This window comes from Mytilus californianus, unplaced genomic scaffold (genome assembly GCF_021869535.1).
Source record: "Mytilus californianus isolate M0D057914Y unplaced genomic scaffold, xbMytCali1.0.p SCAF_3, whole genome shotgun sequence".
NCBI classification, from domain to species: Eukaryota; Metazoa; Mollusca; class Bivalvia; order Mytilida; family Mytilidae; genus Mytilus; species Mytilus californianus.
In genome coordinates, this window is record NW_026262679.1 from 58216257 (window position 1) to 58233304 (window position 17048).

A 17048-nucleotide genomic window follows, 5' to 3' on the forward strand; every position below is an offset into this window, starting at 1 on the left:
ATACTGCAGAAATAATTTTACTATATAGTTAAGTGGCCCTTAAAATTGGCCGGCAGCCCAAAAAATATTTGGAAATGTTTTAGTTACCATTTTAGGCAACTGCAATGTTGTCATAGCGTTTTAAAATCTGGATAAGAATGCTGTAAACGCATACATTTTTAATGCGGTGATCCTGCAAATAGGATGGATAGTCAATGGAAGAATATCACAATTTATTAATTAACAACGATTCAATTATGTCAACGTTTGGTTAACGATTTAAGCAGCGGAATGGGACCCCTCAGATACAATTATTTTTTCCTATGACACCTTCTTACGACAGCAAAAATTAAAGTAGAATTTCAAGACGTCATTATTAATTTGACTATTGTTAAAGCAGATCGCCCAGCAGTTGGATCAAAAGATGCTTTATGTCAAAATGGGTCTCGTAAAAGCAGACCTCCCCAGAGAGCAAACTTTAGATTTTGATGCAACATTGATGAATTTAATGGGCGCTGATCTCGTAAAAGCAGATCACCCAGCAGAGCCGGTTATATAATATGATGAAAACTTGTTTTATAGTAAAAAGTATTTAATTTTATGTCTGGCTCTATTTCATTATCAACCAATTTGAAACTTTATTACAAATTTATTTTCTTCAAATTTATACTCTAATGAAGTATATTCTTATGAGAATGTATAGTAATTATAAATATTCTTGTCCAACATGCAAAAGATTAAATTCTGAATTAATTGTAACAGCAAATAGTCTCTATTTACAGCTGATATTAATTTATAGTTTTTGTTAAAGATGTTGCACTCCTAGACAGAGAAGATGGAAACTTCATGGTAGATAGCACATGAGGATGAGTTGCATGTAAGTATTTGGTCATTACAATTGTACTTAAAACTATGTTAATATTTGTGAGACAATAAAAAATTGGTCTAAAATTTCTTTTATTCAAATTTAGACTCTAATGAGGTATATTTTAATAAGAATGTATAGTTATTGTAAATTAATTGTCCCTAATTTAAGATTTGACATGACACATGCATCACATTAATTTTTGAATTAATTGCAACAGCAAAAAGTCTCTATTTAAAGCTGAAACTAATTTAAAGTTTTTGTTTTTGTTAGATACAGCCTAAATATGTGACTGTCCTATACCATGAAAATGGTTCCATTGAAGTTCAAGAGGATGATGTTGCATGTAGGTATTTGGTCATTACAAATGTTCTTAAAGCTATGTTTATATGTGTGAGGTAATAAAAATCAGTTTTTCCTGGAATAGCAGGCAACTTTATTACAAATTGGTTTACAATTTCGTTTTTTATGCCTGTTTAAGGGACGATTATGGTATACTGCAGGAATAATTTTACTATATAGTTAAGTGGCCCTTAAAATTGGCCGGCAGCCCAAAAAATATTTGGAAATGTTTTAGTTACCATTTTAGGCAACTTCAATGTTGTCATAGCGTTTTAAAATCTGGATAAGAATGCTGTCAACGCATACTTTTTAATGCGGTGATCCTGCAAATAGGATGGATAGTCAATGGAAGAATATCACAATTTATTAATTAACAACGATTCAATTATGTCAACGTTTGGTTAACGATTTAAGCAGCGGAATGGGACCCCTCAGATACAATTATTTTTTCCTATGACACCTTCTTACGACAGCAAAAATTAAAGTAGAATTTCAAGACGTCATTATTAATTTGACTATTGTTTAAGCAGATCGCCCAGCAGTTGGATCAAAAGATGCTTTATGTCAAAATGGGTCTCGTAAAAGCAGACCTCCCCAGAGAGCAAACTTTAGATTTGATGCAACATTGATGAATTTAATGGGCGCTGATCTCGTAAAAGCAAATCACCCAGCAGAGCCGGTTATATAATATGATGAAAACTTGTTTTATAGTAAAAAGTATTTAATTTTATGTCTGGCTCTATTTCATTATCAACCAATTTGAAACTTTATTACAAATTTATCTTCTTCAAATTTATACTATAATGAAGTATATTCTTATGAGAATGTATAGTAATTATAAATATTCTTGTCCAACATGCAAAAGATTAAATTCTGAATTAATTGTAACAGCAAATAGTCTCTATTTACAGCTGATATTAATTTATAGTTTTTGTTAAAGATGTTGCACTCCTAGACAGAGAAGATGGAAACTTCATGGTAGATAGCACATGAGGAGGAGTCGCATGTAAGTATTTGGTCATTACAATTGTACTTAAAACTATGTTAATATTTGTGAGACAATAAAAAATTGGTCTAAAATTTCTTTTATTCAAATTTAGACTCTAATGAGGTATATTTTAATAAGAATGTATAGTTATTGTAAATTAATTGTCCCTAATTTAAGATTTGACATGACACATGCATCACATTAATTTTTGAATTAATTGCAACAGCAAAAAGTCTCTATTTAAAGCTGAAACTAATTTAAAGTTTTTGTTTTTGTTAGATACAGCCTAAATATGGGACCGTCCTATACCATGAAAATGGTTCCATTGAAGTTCAAGAGGATGATGTTGCATGTAGGTATTTGGTCATTACAAATGTTCTTAAAGCTATGTTTATATGTGTGAGGTTATAAAAATCAGTTTTTCCTGGAATAGCAGGCAACTTTATTACAAATTGGTCTACAATTTCGTCTTTTATGCCTGTTTAAGGGACGATTATGGTATACTGCAGAAATAATTTTACTATATAGTTAAGTGGCCCTTAAAATTGGCCGGCAGCCCAAAAAATATTTGGAAATGTTTTAGTTACCATTTTAGGCAACTGCAATGTTGTCATAGCGTTTTAAAATCTGGATAAGAATGCTGTCAACGCATACATTTTTAATGCGGTGATCCTGCAAATAGGATGGATAGTCAATGGAAGAATATCACAATTTATTAATTAACAACGATTCAATTATGTCAACGTTTGGTTAACGATTTAAGCAGCGGAATGGGACCCCTCAGATACAATTATTTTTTCCTATGACACCTTCTTACGACAGCAAAAATTAAAGTAGAGTTTCAAGACGTCATTATTAATTTGACTATTGTGAAAGCAGATCGCCCAGCAGTTGGATCAAAAGATGCTTTATGTCAAAATGGGTCTCGTAAAAGCAGACCTCCCCAGAGAGCAAACTTTAGATTTTGATGCAACATTGATGAATTTAATGGGCGCTGATCTCGTAAAAGCAGATCACCCAGCAGAGCCGGTTATATAATATGATGAAAACTTGTTTTATAGTAAAAAGTATTTAATTTTATGTCTGGCTCTATTTCATTATCAACCAATTTGAAACTTTATTACAAATTTATTTTCTTCAAATTTATACTCTAATGAAGTATATTCTTATGAGAATGTATAGTAATTATAAATATTCTTGTCCAACATGCAAAAGATTAAATTCTGAATTAATTGTAACAGCAAATAGTCTCTATTTACAGCTGATATTAATTTATAGTTTTTGTTAAAGATGTTGCACTCCTAGACAGAGAAGATGGAAACTTCATGGTAGATAGCACATGAGGAGGAGTCGCATGTAAGTATTTGGTCATTACAATTGTACTTAAAACTATGTTAATATTTGTGAGACAATAAAAAATTGGTCTAAAATTTCTTTTATTCAAATTTAGACTCTAATGAGGTATATTTTAATAAGAATGTATAGTTATTGTAAATTAATTGTCCCTAATTTAAGATTTGACATGACACATGCATCACATTAATTTTTGAAATAATTGCAACAGCAAAAAGTCTCTATTTAAAGCTGAAACTAATTTAAAGTTTTTGTTTTTGTTAGATACAGCCTAAATATGTGACCGTCCTATACCATGAAAATGGTTCCATTGAAGTTCAAGAGGATGATGTTGCATGTAGGTATTTGGTCATTACAAATGTTCTTAAAGCTATGTTTATATGTGTGAGGTAATAAAAATCAGTTTTTCCTGGAATAGCAGGCAACTTTATTACAAATTGGTTTACAATTTCGTTTGTAATGCCTGTTTAAGGGAAGATTATGGTATACTGCAGGAATAATTTTACTATATAGTTAAGTGGCCCTTAAAATTGGCCGGCAGCCCAAAAAATATTTGGAAATGTTTTAGTTACCATTTTAGGCAACTTCAATGTTGTCATAGCGTTTTAAAATCTGGATAAGAATGCTGTCAACGCATACTTTTTAATGCGGTGATCCTGCAAATAGGATGGATAGTCAATGGAAGAATATCACAATTTATTAATTAACAACGATTCAATTATGTCAACGTTTGGTTAACGATTTAAGCAGCGGAATGGGACCCCTCAGATACAATTATTTTTTCCTATGACACCTTCTTACGACAGCAAAAATTAAAGTAGAATTTCAAGACGTCATTATTAATTTGACTATTGTTAAAGCAGATCGCCCAGCAGTTGGATCAAAAGATGCTTTATGTCAAAATGGGTCTTGTAAAAGCAGACCTCCCCAGAGAGCAAACTTTAGATTTTGATGCAACATTGATGAATTTAATGGGCGCTGATCTCGTAAAAGCAGATCACCCAGCAGAGCCGGTTATATAATATGATGAAAACTTGTTTTATAGTAAAAAGTATTTAATTTTATGTCTGGCTCTATTTCATTATCAACCAATTTGAAACTTTATTACAAATTTATTTTCTTCAAATTTATACTCTAATGAAGTATATTCTTATGAGAATGTATAGTAATTATAAATATTCTTGTCCAACATGCAAAAGATTAAATTCTGAATTAATTGTAACAGCAAATAGTCTCTATTTACAGCTGATATTAATTTATAGTTTTTGTTAAAGATGTTGCACTCCTAGACAGAGAAGATGGAAACTTCATGGTAGATAGCACATGAGGATGAGTTGCATGTAAGTATTTGGTCATTACAATTGTACTTAAAACTATGTTAATATTTGTGAGACAATAAAAAATTGGTCTAAAATTTCTTTTATTCAAATTTAGACTCTAATGAGGTATATTTTAATAAGAATGTATAGTTATTGTAAATGAATTGTCCCTAATTTAAGATTTGACATGACACATGCATCACATTAATTTTTGAATTAATTGCAACAGCAAAAAGTCTCTATTTAAAGCTGAAACTAATTTAAAGTTTTTGTTTTTGTTAGATACAGCCTAAATATGTGACCGTCCTATACCATGAAAATGGTTCCATTGAAGTTCAAGAGGATGATGTTGCATGTAGGTATTTGGTCATTACAAATGTTCTTAAAGCTATGTTTATATGTGTGAGGTAATAAAAATCAGTTTTTCCTGGAATAGCAGGCAACTTTATTACAAATTGGTTTACAATTTCGTTTTTTATGCCTGTTTAAGGGACGATTATGGTATACTGCAGGAATAATTTTACTATATAGTTAAGTGGCCCTTAAAATTGGCCGGCAGCCCAAAAAATATTTGGAAATGTTTTAGTTACCATTTTAGGCAACTTCAATGTTGTCATAGCGTTTTAAAATCTGGATAAGAATGCTGTCAACGCATACTTTTTAATGCGGTGATCCTGCAAATAGGATGGATAGTCAATGGAAGAATATCACAATTTATTAATTAACAACGATTCAATTATGTCAACGTTTGGTTAACGATTTAAGCAGCGGAATGGGACCCCTCAGATACAATTATTTTTTCCTATGACACCTTCTTACGACAGCAAAAATTAAAGTAGAATTTCAAGACGTCATTATTAATTTGACTATTGTTAAAGCAGATCGCCCAGCAGTTGGATCAAAAGATGCTTTATGTCAAAATGGGTCTCGTAAAAGCAGACCTCCCCAGAGAGCAAACTTTAGATTTGATGCAACATTGATGAATTTAATGGGCGCTGATCTCGTAAAAGCAAATCACCCAGCAGAGCCGGTTATATAATATGATGAAAACTTGTTTTATAGTAAAAAGTATTTAATTTTATGTCTGGCTCTATTTCATTATCAACCAATTTGAAACTTTATTACAAATTTATCTTCTTCAAATTTATACTATAATGAAGTATATTCTTATGAGAATGTATAGTAATTATAAATATTCTTGTCCAACATGCAAAAGATTAAATTCTGAATTAATTGTAACAGCAAATAGTCTCTATTTACAGCTGATATTAATTTATAGTTTTTGTTAAAGATGTTGCACTCCTAGACAGAGAAGATGGAAACTTCATGGTAGATAGCACATGAGGAGGAGTCGCATGTAAGTATTTGGTCATTACAATTGTACTTAAAACTATGTTAATATTTGTGAGACAATAAAAAATTGGTCTAAAATTTCTTTTATTCAAATTTAGACTCTAATGAGGTATATTTTAATAAGAATGTATAGTTATTGTAAATTAATTGTCCCTAATTTAAGATTTGACATGACACATGCATCACATTAATTTTTGAATTAATTGCAACAGCAAAAAGTCTCTATTTAAAGCTGAAACTAATTTAAAGTTTTTGTTTTTGTTAGATACAGCCTAAATATGTGACCGTCCTATACCATGAAAATGGTTCCATTGAAGTTCAAGAGGATGATGTTGCATGTAGGTATTTGGTCATTACAAATGTTCTTAAAGCTATGTTTATATGTGTGAGGTAATAAAAATCAGTTTTTCCTGGAATAGCAGGCAACTTTATTACAAATTGGTCTACAATTTCGTCTTTTATGCCTGTTTAAGGGACGATTATGGTATACTGCAGAAATAATTTTACTATATAGTTAAGTGGCCCTTAAAATTGGCCGGCAGCCCAAAAAATATTTGGAAATGTTTTAGTTACCATTTTAGGCAACTGCAATGTTGTCATAGCGTTTTAAAATCTGGATAAGAATGCTGTCAACGCATACATTTTTAATGCGGTGATCCTGCAAATAGGATGGATAGTCAATGGAAGAATATTACAATTTATTAATTAACAACGATTCAATTATGTCAACGTTTGGTTAACGATTTAAGCAGCGGAATGGGACCCCTCAGATACAATTATTTTTTCCTATGACACCTTCTTACGACAGCAAAAATTAAAGTAGAATTTCAAGACGTCATTATTAATTTGACTATTGTTAAAGCAGATCGCCCAGCAGTTGGATCAAAAGATGCTTTATGTCAAAATGGGTCTCGTAAAAGCAGACCTCCCCAGAGAGCAAACTTTAGATTTTGATGCAACATTGATGAATTTAATGGGCGCTGATCTCGTAAAAGCAGATCACCCAGTAGAGCCGGTTATATAATATGATGAAAACTTGTTTTATAGTAAAAAGTATTTAATTTTATGTCTGGCTCTATTTCATTATCAACCAATTTGAAACTTTATTACAAATTTATTTTCTTCAAATTTATACTCTAATGAAGTATATTCTTATGAGAATGTATAGTAATTATAAATATTCTTGTCCAACATGCAAAAGATTAAATTCTGAATTAATTGTAACAGCAAATAGTCTCTATTTACAGCTGATATTAATTTATAGTTTTTGTTAAAGATGTTGCACTCCTAGACAGAGAAGATGGAAACTTCATGGTAGATAGCACATGAGGAGGAGTCGCATGTAAGTATTTGGTCATTACAATTGTACTTAAAACTATGTTAATATTTGTGAGACAATAAAAAATTGGTCTAAAATTTCTTTTATTCAAATTTAGACTCTAATGAGGTATATTTTAATAAGAATGTATAGTTATTGTAAATTAATTGTCCCTAATTTAAGATTTGACATGACACATGCATCACATTAATTTTTGAAATAATTGCAACAGCAAAAAGTCTCTATTTAAAGCTGAAACTAATTTAAAGTTTTTGTTTTTGTTAGATACAGCCTAAATATGTGACCGTCCTATACCATGAAAATGGTTCCATTGAAGTTTTAAGAGGATGATGTTGCATGTAGGTATTTGGTCATTACAAATGTTCTTAAAGCTATGTTTATATGTGTGAGGTAATAAAAATCAGTTTTTCCTGGAATAGCAGGCAACTTTATTACAAATTGGTTTACAATTTCGTTTGTTATGCCTGTTTAAGGGAAGATTATGGTATACTGCAGGAATAATTTTACTATATAGTTAAGTGGCCCTTAAAATTGGCCGGCAGCCCAAAAAATATTTGGAAATGTTTTAGTTACCATTTTAGGCAACTTCAATGTTGTCATAGCGTTTTAAAATCTGGATAAGAATGCTGTCAACGCATACTTTTTAATGCGGTGATCCTGCAAATAGGATGGATAGTCAATGGAAGAATATCACAATTTATTAATTAACAACGATTCAATTATGTCAACGTTTGGTTAACGATTTAAGCAGCGGAATGGGACCCCTCAGATACAATTATTTTTTCCTATGACACCTTCTTACGACAGCAAAAATTAAAGTAGAATTTCAAGACGTCATTATTAATTTGACTATTGTTAAAGCAGATCGCCCAGCAGTTGGATCAAAAGATGCTTTATGTCAAAATGGGTCTTGTAAAAGCAGACCTCCCCAGAGAGCAAACTTTAGATTTTGATGCAACATTGATGAATTTAATGGGCGCTGATCTCGTAAAAGCAGATCACCCAGCAGAGCCGGTTATATAATATGATGAAAACTTGTTTTATAGTAAAAAGTATTTAATTTTATGTCTGGCTCTATTTCATTATCAACCAATTTGAAACTTTATTACAAATTTATTTTCTTCAAATTTATACTCTAATGAAGTATATTCTTATGAGAATGTATAGTAATTATAAATATTCTTGTCCAACATGCAAAAGATTAAATTCTGAATTAATTGTAACAGCAAATAGTCTCTATTTACAGCTGATATTAATTTATAGTTTTTGTTAAAGATGTTGCACTCCTAGACAGAGAAGATGGAAACTTCATGGTAGATAGCACATGAGGATGAGTTGCATGTAAGTATTTGGTCATTACAATTGTACTTAAAACTATGTTAATATTTGTGAGACAATAAAAAATTGGTCTAAAATTTCTTTTATTCAAATTTAGACTCTAATGAGGTATATTTTAATAAGAATGTATAGTTATTGTAAATGAATTGTCCCTAATTTAAGATTTGACATGACACATGCATCACATTAATTTTTGAATTAATTGCAACAGCAAAAAGTCTCTATTTAAAGCTGAAACTAATTTAAAGTTTTTGTTTTTGTTAGATACAGCCTAAATATGTGACCGTCCTATACCATGAAAATGGTTCCATTGAAGTTCAAGAGGATGATGTTGCATGTAGGTATTTGGTCATTACAAATGTTCTTAAAGCTATGTTTATATGTGTGAGGTAATAAAAATCAGTTTTTCCTGGAATAGCAGGCAACTTTATTACAAATTGGTTTACAATTTCGTTTGTTATGCCTGTTTAAGGGACGATTATGGTATACTGCAGGAATAATTTTACTATATAGTTAAGTGGCCCTTAAAATTGGCCGGCAGCCCAAAAAATATTTGGAAATGTTTTAGTTACCATTTTAGGCAACTTCAATGTTGTCATAGCGTTTTAAAATCTGGATAAGAATGCTGTCAACGCATACTTTTTAATGCGGTGATCCTGCAAATAGGATGGATAGTCAATGGAAGAATATCACAATTTATTAATTAACAACGATTCAATTATGTCAACGTTTGGTTAACGATTTAAGCAGCGGAATGGGACCCCTCAGATACAATTATTTTTTCCTATGACACCTTCTTACGACAGCAAAAATTAAAGTAGAATTTCAAGACGTCATTATTAATTTGACTATTGTTAAAGCAGATCGCCCAGCAGTTGGATCAAAAGATGCTTTATGTCAAAATGGGTCTCGTAAAAGCAGACCTCCCCAGAGAGCAAACTTTAGATTTGATGCAACATTGATGAATTTAATGGGCGCTGATCTCGTAAAAGCAAATCACCCAGCAGAGCCGGTTATATAATATGATGAAAACTTGTTTTATAGTAAAAAGTATTTAATTTTATGTCTGGCTCTATTTCATTATCAACCAATTTGAAACTTTATTACAAATTTATCTTCTTCAAATTTATACTATAATGAAGTATATTCTTATGAGAATGTATAGTAATTATAAATATTCTTGTCCAACATGCAAAAGATTAAATTCTGAATTAATTGTAACAGCAAATAGTCTCTATTTACAGCTGATATTAATTTATAGTTTTTGTTAAAGATGTTGCACTCCTAGACAGAGAAGATGGAAACTTCATGGTAGATAGCACATGAGGAGGAGTCGCATGTAAGTATTTGGTCATTACAATTGTACTTAAAACTATGTTAATATTTGTGAGACAATAAAAAATTGGTCTAAAATTTCTTTTATTCAAATTTAGACTCTAATGAGGTATATTTTAATAAGAATGTATAGTTATTGTAAATTAATTGTCCCTAATTTAAGATTTGACATGACACATGCATCACATTAATTTTTGAATTAATTGCAACAGCAAAAAGTCTCTATTTAAAGCTGAAACTAATTTAAAGTTTTTGTTTTTGTTAGATACAGCCTAAATATGTGACCGTCCTATACCATGAAAATGGTTCCATTGAAGTTCAAGAGGATGATGTTGCATGTAGGTATTTGGTCATTACAAATGTTCTTAAAGCTATGTTTATATGTGTGAGGTAATAAAAATCAGTTTTTCCTGGAATAGCAGGCAACTTTATTACAAATTGGTCTACAATTTCGTCTTTTATGCCTGTTTAAGGGACGATTATGGTATACTGCAGAAATAATTTTACTATATAGTTAAGTGGCCCTTAAAATTGGCCGGCAGCCCAAAAAATATTTGGAAATGTTTTAGTTACCATTTTAGGCAACTTCAATGTTGTCATAGCGTTTTAAAATCTGGATAAGAATGCTGTCAACGCATACTTTTTAATGCGGTGATCCTGCAAATAGGATGGATAGTCAATGGAAGAATATCACAATTTATTAATTAACAACGATTCAATTATGTCAACGTTTGGTTAACGATTTAAGCAGCGGAATGGGACCCCTCAGATACAATTATTTTTTCCTATGACACCTTCTTACGACAGCAAAAATTAAAGTAGAATTTCAAGACGTCATTATTAATTTGACTATTGTTAAAGCAGATCGCCCAGCAGTTGGATCAAAAGATGCTTTATGTCAAAATGGGTCTCGTAAAAGCAGACCTCCCCAGAGAGCAAACTTTAGATTTGATGCAACATTGATGAATTTAATGGGCGCTGATCTCGTAAAAGCAAATCACCCAGCAGAGCCGGTTATATAATATGATGAAAACTTGTTTTATAGTAAAAAGTATTTAATTTTATGTCTGGCTCTATTTCATTATCAACCAATTTGAAACTTTATTACAAATTTATCTTCTTCAAATTTATACTATAATGAAGTATATTCTTATGAGAATGTATAGTAATTATAAATATTCTTGTCCAACATGCAAAAGATTAAATTCTGAATTAATTGTAACAGCAAATAGTCTCTATTTACAGCTGATATTAATTTATAGTTTTTGTTAAAGATGTTGCACTCCTAGACAGAGAAGATGGAAACTTCATGGTAGATAGCACATGAGGAGGAGTCGCATGTAAGTATTTGGTCATTACAATTGTACTTAAAACTATGTTAATATTTGTGAGACAATAAAAAATTGGTCTAAAATTTCTTTTATTCAAATTTAGACTCTAATGAGGTATATTTTAATAAGAATGTATAGTTATTGTAAATTAATTGTCCCTAATTTAAGATTTGACATGACACATGCATCACATTAATTTTTGAATTAATTGCAACAGCAAAAAGTCTCTATTTAAAGCTGAAACTAATTTAAAGTTTTTGTTTTTGTTAGATACAGCCTAAATATGTGACCGTCCTATACCATGAAAATGGTTCCATTGAAGTTCAAGAGGATGATGTTGCATGTAGGTATTTGGTCATTACAAATGTTCTTAAAGCTATGTTTATATGTGTGAGGTAATAAAAATCAGTTTTTCCTGGAATAGCAGGCAACTTTATTACAAATTGGTCTACAATTTCGTCTTTTATGCCTGTTTAAGGGACGATTATGGTATACTGCAGAAATAATTTTACTATATAGTTAAGTGGCCCTTAAAATTGGCCGGCAGCCCAAAAAATATTTGGAAATGTTTTAGTTACCATTTTAGGCAACTGCAATGTTGTCATAGCGTTTTAAAATCTGGATAAGAATGCTGTCAACGCATACATTTTTAATGCGGTGATCCTGCAAATAGGATGGATAGTCAATGGAAGAATATCACAATTTATTAATTAACAACGATTCAATTATGTCAACGTTTGGTTAACGATTTAAGCAGCGGAATGGGACCCCTCAGATACAATTATTTTTTCCTATGACACCTTCTTACGACAGCAAAAATTAAAGTAGAATTTCAAGACGTCATTATTAATTTGACTATTGTTAAAGCAGATCGCCCAGCAGTTGGATCAAAAGATGCTTTATGTCAAAATGGGTCTCGTAAAAGCAGACCTCCCCAGAGAGCAAACTTTAGATTTTGATGCAACATTGATGAATTTAATGGGCGCTGATCTCGTAAAAGCAGATCACCCAGTAGAGCCGGTTATATAATATGATGAAAACTTGTTTTATAGTAAAAAGTATTTAATTTTATGTCTGGCTCTATTTCATTATCAACCAATTTGAAACTTTATTACAAATTTATTTTCTTCAAATTTATACTCTAATGAAGTATATTCTTATGAGAATGTTTAGTAATTATAAATATTCTTGTCCAACATGCAAAAGATTAAATTCTGAATTAATTGTAACAGCAAATAGTCTCTATTTACAGCTGATATTAATTTATAGTTTTTGTTAAAGATGTTGCACTCCTAGACAGAGAAGATGGAAACTTCATGGTAGATAGCACATGAGGAGGAGTCGCATGTAAGTATTTGGTCATTACAATTGTACTTAAAACTATGTTAATATTTGTGAGACAATAAAAAATTGGTCTAAAATTTCTTTTATTCAAATTTAGACTCTAATGAGGTATATTTTAATAAGAATGTATAGTTATTGTAAATTAATTGTCCCTAATTTAAGATTTGACATGACACATGCATCACATTAATTTTTGAATTAATTGCAACAGCAAAAAGTCTCTATTTAAAGCTGAAACTAATTTAAAGTTTTTGTTTTTGTTAGATACAGCCTAAATATGTGACCGTCCTATACCATGAAAATGGTTCCATTGAAGTTCAAGAGGATGATGTTGCATGTAGGTATTTGGTCATTACAAATGTTCTTAAAGCTATGTTTATATGTGTGAGGTAATAAAAATCAGTTTTTCCTGGAATAGCAGGCAACTTTATTACAAATTGGTTTACAATTTCGTTTGTTATGCCTGTTTAAGGGACGATTATGGTATACTGCAGGAATAATTTTACTATATAGTTAAGTGGCCCTTAAAATTGGCCGGCAGCCCAAAAAATATTTGGAAATGTTTTAGTTACCATTTTAGGCAACTTCAATGTTGTCATAGCGTTTTAAAATCTGGATAAGAATGCTGTCAACACATACTTTTTAATGCGGTGATCCTGCAAATAGGATGGATAGTCAATGGAAGAATATCACAATTTATTAATTAACAACGATTCAATTATGTCAACGTTTGGTTAACGATTTAAGCAGCGGAATGGGACCCCTCAGATACAATTATTTTTTCCTATGACACCTTCTTACGACAGCAAAAATTAAAGTAGAATTTCAAGACGTCATTATTAATTTGACTATTGTTAAAGCAGATCGCCCAGCAGTTGGATCAAAAGATGCTTTATGTCAAAATGGGTCTTGTAAAAGCAGACCTCCCCAGAGAGCAAACTTTAGATTTTGATGCAACATTGATGAATTTAATGGGCGCTGATCTCGTAAAAGCAGATCACCCAGCAGAGCCGGTTATATAATATGATGAAAACTTGTTTTATAGTAAAAAGTATTTAATTTTATGTCTGGCTCTATTTCATTATCAACCAATTTGAAACTTTATTACAAATTTATTTTCTTCAAATTTATACTCTAATGAAGTATATTCTTATGAGAATGTATAGTAATTATAAATATTCTTGTCCAACATGCAAAAGATTAAATTCTGAATTAATTGTAACAGCAAATAGTCTCTATTTACAGCTGATATTAATTTATAGTTTTTGTGAAAGATGTTGCACTCCTAGACAGAGAAGATGGAAACTTCATGGTAGATAGCACATGAGGATGAGTTGCATGTAAGTATTTGGTCATTACAATTGTACTTAAAACTATGTTAATATTTGTGAGACAATAAAAAATTGGACTAAAATTTCTTTTATTCAAATTTAGACTCTAATGAGGTATATTTTAATAAGAATGTATAGTTATTGTAAATTAATTGTCCCTAATTTAAGATTTGACATGACACATGCATCACATTAATTTTTGAATTAATTGCAACAGCAAAAAGTCTCTATTTAAAGCTGAAACTAATTTAAAGTTTTTGTTTTTGTTAGATACAGCCTAAATATGTGACCGTCCTATACCATGAAAATGGTTCCATTGAAGTTCAAGAGGATGATGTTGCATGTAGGTATTTGGTCATTACAAATGTTCTTAAAGCTATGTTTATATGTGTGAGGTAATAAAAATCAGTTTTTCCTGGAATAGCAGGCAACTTTATTACAAATTGGTTTACAATTTCGTTTTTTATGCCTGTTTAAGGGACGATTATGGTATACTGCAGGAATAATTTTACTATATAGTTAAGTGGCCCTTAAAATTGGCCGGCAGCCCAAAAAATATTTGGAAATGTTTTAGTTACCATTTTAGGCAACTTCAATGTTGTCATAGCGTTTTAAAATCTGGATAAGAATGCTGTCAACGCATACTTTTTAATGCGGTGATCCTGCAAATAGGATGGATAGTCAATGGAAGAATATCACAATTTATTAATTAACAACGATTCAATTATGTCAACGTTTGGTTAACGATTTAAGCAGCGGAATGGGACCCCTCAGATACAATTATTTTTTCCTATGACACCTTCTTACGACAGCAAATATTAAAGTAGAATTTCAAGACGTCATTATTAATTTGACTATTGTTAAAGCAGATCGCCCAGCAGTTGGATCAAAAGATGCTTTATGTCAAAATGGGTCTCGTAAAAGCAGACCTCCCCAGAGAGCAAACTTTAGATTTGATGCAACATTGATGAATTTAATGGGCGCTGATCTCGTAAAAGCAAATCACCCAGCAGAGCCGGTTATATAATATGATGAAAACTAGTTTTATAGTAAAAAGTATTTAATTTTATGTCTGGCTCTATTTCATTATCAACCAATTTGAAACTTTATTACAAATTTATCTTCTTCAAATTTATACTATAATGAAGTATATTCTTATGAGAATGTATAGTAATTATAAATATTCTTGTCCAACATGCAAAAGATTAAATTCTGAATTAATTGTAACAGCAAATAGTCTCTATTTACAGCTGATATTAATTTATAGTTTTTGTTAAAGATGTTGCACTCCTAGACAGAGAAGATGGAAACTTCATGGTAGATAGCACATGAGGAGGAGTCGCATGTAAGTATTTGGTCATTACAATTGTACTTAAAACTATGTTAATATTTGTGAGACAATAAAAAATTGGTCTAAAATTTCTTTTATTCAAATTTAGACTCTAATGAGGTATATTTTAATAAGAATGTATAGTTATTGTAAATTAATTGTCCCTAATTTAAGATTTGACATGACACATGCATCACATTAATTTTTGAATTAATTGCAACAGCAAAAAGTCTCTATTTAAAGCTGAAACTAATTTAAAGTTTTTGTTTTTGTTAGATACAGCCTAAATATGTGACCGTCCTATACCATGAAAATGGTTCCATTGAAGTTCAAGAGGATGATGTTGCATGTAGGTATTTGGTCATTACAAATGTTCTTAAAGCTATGTTTATATGTGTGAGGTAATAAAAATCAGTTTTTCCTGGAATAGCAGGCAACTTTATTACAAATTGGTCTACAATTTCGTCTTTTATGCCTGTTTAAGGGACGATTATGGTATACTGCAGAAATAATTTTACTATATAGTTAAGTGGCCCTTAAAATTGGCCGGCAGCCCAAAAAATATTTGGAAATGTTTTAGTTACCATTTTAGGCAACTGCAATGTTGTCATAGCGTTTTAAAATCTGGATAAGAATGCTGTCAACGCATACATTTTTAATGCGGTGATCCTGCAAATAGGATGGATAGTCAATGGAAGAATATCACAATTTATTAATTAACAACGATTCAATTATGTCAACGTTTGGTTAACGATTTAAGCAGCGGAATGGGACCCCTCAGATACAATTATTTTTTCCTATGACACCTTCTTACGACAGCAAAAATTAAAGTAGAATTTCAAGACGTCATTATTAATTTGACTATTGTTAAAGCAGATCGCCCAGCAGTTGGATCAAAAGATGCTTTATGTCAAAATGGGTCTCGTAAAAGCAGACCTCCCCAGAGAGCAAACTTTAGATTTTGATGCAACATTGATGAATTTAATGGGCGCTGATCTCGTAAAAGCAGATCACCCAGCAGAGCCGGTTATATAATATGATGAAAACTTGTTTTATAGTAAAAAGTATTTAATTTTATGTCTGGCTCTATTTCATTATCAACCAATTTGAAACATTATTACAAATTTATTTTCTTCAAATTTATACTCTAATGAAGTATATTCTTATGAGAATGTATAGTAATTATAAATATTCTTGTCCAACATGCAAAAGATTAAATTCTGAATTAATTGTAACAGCAAATAGTCTCTATTTACAGCTGATATTAATTTATAGTTTTTGTTAAAGATGTTGCACTCCTAGACAGAGAAGATGGAAACTTCATGGTAGATAGCACATGAGGAGGAGTCGCATGTAAGTATTTGGTCATTACAATTGTACTTAAAACTATGTTAATATTTGTGAGACAATAAAAAATTGGTCTAAAATTTCTTTTATTCAAATTTAGACTCTAATGAGGTATATTTTAATAAGAATGTATAGTTATTGTAAATTAATTGTC

General features: G+C 30.8%; 1 long non-coding RNA gene across 13 annotated transcripts in view; it reads left to right on the top strand.

Annotated features, from left to right (window-relative positions):
* LOC127733053 (uncharacterized) overlaps window positions 1–17048 on the top strand; it is a 112977-nt gene that overhangs the window by 49828 nt on the left and 46101 nt on the right. For all 13 annotated transcript variants that reach the window (XR_007996672.1, XR_007996673.1, XR_007996674.1 and 10 more), the window contains one exon: window positions 1118–1190. This is a non-coding gene — a long non-coding RNA (uncharacterized LOC127733053). The remainder of the gene's footprint in view (window positions 1–1117; window positions 1191–17048) is intronic.